A 6,000-nucleotide genomic window follows, 5' to 3' on the forward strand; every position below is an offset into this window, starting at 1 on the left:
GATCCTGAGTCCTGGACCAGAGAAAAGGGGGGGGAGGGGCTTTCTTACAGCTGTCAAAATTTTAATCACGTCTATAAATGAGATAATGCTATCATTGTTCATTTCCTGAGTTTCATAACCATATGTGGTTATATAAAGAAAACGTCCTTGATCTTAGAAAATACACATGAAAGTGTCTAAGCAGGGGGGTGGCGGATCGGGTCAGCAACCCACTGTTGTATCGGCAAGAAAATAAGACGACACCACAGCCAAATGGTAACGGTTAGGGACCTTGAGTGGGAGGAGGGGTGGCTCTTTATAACTTATGTATATTTGAGAATATTTCAAAATAAAATTTACCAAAAGCAGCAAAGAATATCTGAGAGTAGCTCCCATCCCGCTCTTCATCCCTAAGTGTGTTTTACTTTTCTGCGTGGTTTCTTATCATCACTGGCTACTGCATGTACTGTGTTTTGCATTCACAACCACCACAGAAAGCAGGCACTGCGATCCTCCCCTGCCTCCCAGTTCTTCCTGCCCGGAATATGTGGCTGTGACTCCCTCACATCTTTCTGCTCTACGCTGACACCCCTGGTACCAGCAGCAGTGTTCGTGCCTTCCTTGACTGGGCCTCACCCGCTGTGAGACGGGGACTTTGCTGGGTTCGCTGCTGATTCCTCAGCATCTTCCACAGTACCTGGGATGTAGTAGATACGAAATAATATGTGTTGAATGAAGCATCTTCACTTTAGAGAGGTAGTATGACTAGGATTTGCATGCAGGCAGGATGATTTTAGAACCAGGAACGGCTGTGCTCTATTGGCCCTGCTTTTTCAGAAAGCCCCTTGACTCGCCTTCGATTACAACAAGACTACTGGGATAGCTTCTGAATTGGCCCCTAATACCCTCACCTTTGGGGATTTATGCCTTTAGGTGCTCCCCTCCCCTTGAGCATGGGCTAGATCCTAGATCCTGCAATTCACCTTTAATAAATGCACTATGGCAGAAGTGTGGGTTGTTGCTTCCACGAGCAGCCTGGTCCCAAGAAGACTGTGACTTCCCTGGCACAGCAAACTCTCACTGGCACTGCTTCTTGCCTTTTGCTTGTTGACTGCTATGTCCTAAGATGCTCTATGGAGAGGCCCATGTGACAAGAATCCAAGCACGGCCTCCGTTCAGTGGTGTGAAGGAATCTGGTCCTGCCAACAAATACAGGGGCAGTCACTTTGGAAGAAGATCCTCCCCAACCAAGCCTTCTGATAAGACAACAACCATGCTAAAACCATGAAACAGCTGGCACCACGACTCACTTGGCTAATCCTCCACCTGCGGTGCCAGCACCCCGGGTTCTAGTCCCAGTTGGGGCACCAGATTCTGTCCTGGTTGCTCCTCTTCCAGTCCAGCTCTCTGCTGTGGCCCGGGAAGGCAGAGGAGGATGGCCCAAGTGCTTGGGCCCCTGCACCCGCATGGGAGACCAGGAGGAAGTACCTGGCTCCTGGCTTCAGATCAGCGGAGCGCGCCAATCGCAGTGCACAAGCCATGGCGGCCATTTGGGGGAGCTGAACCAACGGAAAAAGGAAGACCTTTATCTCTGTCTCTCTCTCACACTGTCTAACTCTGCCTGTCAAAACAAAAACAAAAACAAAAACAAAAACAAAACACCCTGAAACAGAGGACCCAGCTAAGCCATGCCCAAGTTCCTGACCCACGGAAGCCTTAAGACCACAAATGCTGCTGTCTTGAGCCACTATGTGTCGCAATAATTTGTTACATAACAAGAAGTCACTTCTATTCCAACCCTCTGTGCCTGTACTACTACACAATTTTGTGTGGTATTTGCCTATGTCTCACTCCTCCTCATTGACTGTAATGTAGATTCTAATGGGCACAGAGTATCATTTGTTTACCATTTTATCCGTGGGTCTTAGCACAGTCCCTATCTTGTAGCTGAAGCTCATTAAGTGTTTAATGAGTCTGTCATTAGAAATAAATCATAGGGGCTGGTGTTCTGGTGCAGTGGGTTAAGCTGCTGCTCAGGGTGCTGATGTCCCTTATAGGTGCTGGTTTGGGTGCCAGCTGCTCCATTTATGATCCAGCTCCCTGCTGACGTGTCTGAGAAGGCAACAGAAGATGGCCTAAGTGCCTGGGCCCTTGACACCCATGTGGGAGACCCAGAGGAAGCTCCTGGCTCGGGGCTCACAGCCATTTGGGGAATGAACCAGCAGATGGAAGATCTTTGTCTTTCCTCGCTCTCTTTCTCTCTGTAACTCTTTCAAATAAATGAATAAATCTTTAAAAAAGAAAGAAATTATAGAAGAGTTTATACATTAACCCATGAATTTGGTCAATTCTAAGGTCCTGGTGAAGTTCTTGGATTTGCAAAGTTCAGAGCTCCCTTCCCCACGGCTGTGCCCTCTGTGAACCCCACCTGGGTGGCGAGCTGGTCCCTAGACAAGAACTCAGCTTCTCGAATGCCATGATTCGGGAAACTAGCGCTTGTAACATGAAACCACATGAGAGGGCAAAGTGACCTGTCTATCACCTGTTCTAATTGATAGACCTCTAAACCTTTCAAGGAAAACCAGTTCTTCTCCTTCCTTTAAACTACGCAAAGATTCAGCCATAAAATGTTGGCTTAGAGTAATCACACCCTGGATCAATGACTTCTTTTTTGAGTTTTTTTTTTTTTTTAAATCCCCTCTAACATGTTCATTTTAATTTTAAAAATGCTATTTTAAATGGTAGGGAGCCTTTTAATTCTCCACTCTGGGTTATAAAAAAATAATAGATAGGCAGAAATGTGTTATTAAAGCTATTTTTCTTGGTGTTCTGGTAATTTAATAAACTGCTGAAGCTGAGCCTCGCGACTTTATGATGCAGCAAGTGGAGGGCTTGTCCGTTGATGAATAGTTTCTGACCGTCTCCCACCCAGCCCCCTGCTCGCTGGAGGGAGTTTTGAAGGACGACGGGTGCTGTCTGAAGATTGAGGATAATCTGGAGCAGCATCCAGCGGCAGTGCCTTGTCCGAGAACATGAACATCCAGGAGTGCACACGTTCTCCTCTCTAAGGCTGAGGGTGCCCGTGTGCTGGTTGAGGTGAGTCTCAGAAGGCAGCTTTCAAAGTGGCCGCTTCCACATTTGACAACCTCATAGCATTTCACCAGCCCCAAGAAGTTTCTTTATCAAGGTTGCTGGGCTGCCACAGCAGAGTACCAGAGACTGGGTGGCTCCAACAACAGACATCCTTTTCCAGTAGTTCTAAGGGCTGGGAAAATCAAGAACCAGAGGCTAGCAAACGGCTCCACTGAGGCCTCTGCTCAGCGTGTTGGTGACCACCATCCACTCTTTGTGTACACACCCTTTTAGAGAGAGCAAGCTCTCTGGCAATTCCTCATATAAAGACGCTAACACAATCTTGAGAGCCCCACCTTCTTGACCTCACACAATCCTAATTATCTCCCAAGGAATCCATCTGCAGATAACAGCACGCTGAGATGCAGGACCTCACCAGACGGGGAAGGACACAGATGTGCAGCCCCCAACAGAGGTGTGCCCAACAGCAGCAGCTGCCTCGAGTTTTCCATTTTCCCAACACTTGCAAAACCCAGCCTCACGGTGCCTCCATAGCACACCAACCCCAGTAGGCTGGTGCCACTCCCTGCCTCAGAGACGTGGGTCCCTACCCCCACAGCACCTCCTCTGAGTCCAGAGACTCTAGCACCAGTCAGACAGCCCCTGCTCCCAGGATCCACACATCCAAGTTTGGGCCCCTCAACACACCTCCTCGGGCTTCCTAAGTGTGCAGGAGTCTGCATTCTTCCCTCTGAGAGCTAGCTGCTTCTGGAAGTTGCCACTTCTATGCTACTCAAATTTTTATGCTTTCAGTTCTCCAGTGAAAAATTAGCATTTATCATAAATTCTTTCTGTTAAAATAACTGAAGTCACTTCTGTCTTCAGCCTACATGGTTGGTAGTGGGGACTTGCCCCTATTCATTTGACAGACAGATACAATCCTGGAAATATATACACAGGCCACTTTTAGCCCTGTCTGGGACCTTTTCCCCCCTGGGGAAGTGAAGCAAACAGTAAATATGCTTTATTTATGCGACTGACCCCATTAAGCCAATTCTCTCCTTCTCCTTTTGTAAACATCTGGGCAGTATGGTTGTGGAAAGAAAAATCTTCCTTGTTGAGAAGTCTTTCTTCTTTCTTGTTAATTAGCTCTGTGAGGGCAGAGAATCTGATGGCCCATCTGTGTAACTCAGCACTTAGCCAACGCCTGGTGCAAGGGAGGCATTCAATTAATGTCTATTAAGTAATTGAATGAATAAACAGAAGGATGAATGGAGGACTAGACAAATGTGTGGGTGGGTGGATGGATGGATGGATGGATGGATGATATTACCTGATCTCAAGAACAACTAGTACTAGAAAGAAGAAAGCCTTCTTGACAGAATGGTCTTTTCTTTTTTGGATATGTTAATTTGGATTAGGATTGGATATGTATAAAAAAATCCGAAATAACAATGGCATTTTAAAGAAGTTCACTTTCCACTCATGTAAACAAAGCCCAGGGACAGGCAGTCCTGGCTTTGTCTGGGCACCTCCACACTCCGCAAGGCTTGGCTCCTCCTTCTCATCACTCTATCAAACTTAGAATCACATATAACAGTTCTGCCTACAGCCAGTTTGACCAGAACTAAGTGACACATTCTGCATCATCATGGGTTGATGTGAGAGCAGTTTCTATTGCTAAGGAGAAAAGGGGTACTGCATATTTGGTACTTGCTGGCATCCCCTACCATACCCATGAGCCAGTGGCACAGAGCTGAAGATGCCCTCGCAGGGGGCGGAGCCATGCTGGAGGACCTGAGGTTCCCAGAGGAGGAGCACAAAGGCTGCGCGTGCACCAACTTCTGCACTTCCACCCTGCCTCTCTGCCTGCGGAAGGATCCAGTGCTGTCCCTCCCAGCCTCAGCCTCTGCTTCTCAACTCTCTTGACAGTGGCTTAATACTGGAAAATGTCATATAAGTCTTAGCTGTCTGAAAACTTAATAGCCATTAACCATAAGATAAAATTTCAATAAAGTTCATTCACTCTGGGCTGTGTCACTAGAGACAGAAACAGGAGGTCAAGAGAATGAAAATGTGTGCTTGAGTCACTCACCACGCGACCTTCAATAAGAAGCTTAATCCTTTCAAGCCTCAGTTTCTGCATAGGTAATAAATTCATATATATCTTGTAGGGTTATTATCAACACTAGATAAGAAAGGTGACATTAAGCATCCATCCCTGGAATGTTGATTGGAAGCTTAGTCCATCTTGTTGCCATAGCGAAATACCCAACAGCGGGTCATGTGTCAACAAAAGAGGTGTATGTAGTTTATGATTCTGGTGGATAGAAAGTTCAGATAGCATGACACCACCATCTGATTGTGTCCCAACTTGGTAAAGAAGCAGGAATGGAACTGGCTGCAGGCAGAAGGGGTCCAAGTGCAAGCAAGGACGCAGAAGACCTGAGAGGAGCCAGCTCACCCTTGGACAGCAACCCACTCTCTCAGCAACTAATCCTGTACCATGAGACCCAAGCCACTCCAGCAGACAGCATTTTTCATCCACGATGGGGGAGCCCCCAAAGCCTAGTCACCTTCCACTGGGCCCCATCTCTAATAGGTCTTATGGCCTCAACCCTATCATATTGGGGACCAAGCTTCCAGCACATAAATCCTTCTGGAGCATCCAAACCATAGCAGCAGTCTTGTAAGAGGGCACTCATCAGGGGCAGGCACTTAGTGCAATGGTTAAAGTCATCACTTTGGACACCTGTATCCTGTATCAGAGTGCATGGTTTGCAGCACAGCTCCCTCTGCTTCCAATTCAGCTTCCTGCCAATGCACATCTGGGAAGGCAGCAGCTGATGGCTCAAGGACTTGAGCTCCTGTCACCTACATGGGAGACCCTTATGGAGTTTCAAGCTCCTGGCTTGGGCCTTGCCAAGCCCTAGAGGTTGTGGGTATTTG

Source organism: Oryctolagus cuniculus, chromosome 7, assembly GCF_051225735.1.
Source record: "Oryctolagus cuniculus isolate XC-2025 breed Fujian yellow rabbit chromosome 7, ASM5122573v1, whole genome shotgun sequence".
Taxonomy (NCBI): domain Eukaryota; kingdom Metazoa; phylum Chordata; class Mammalia; order Lagomorpha; family Leporidae; genus Oryctolagus; species Oryctolagus cuniculus.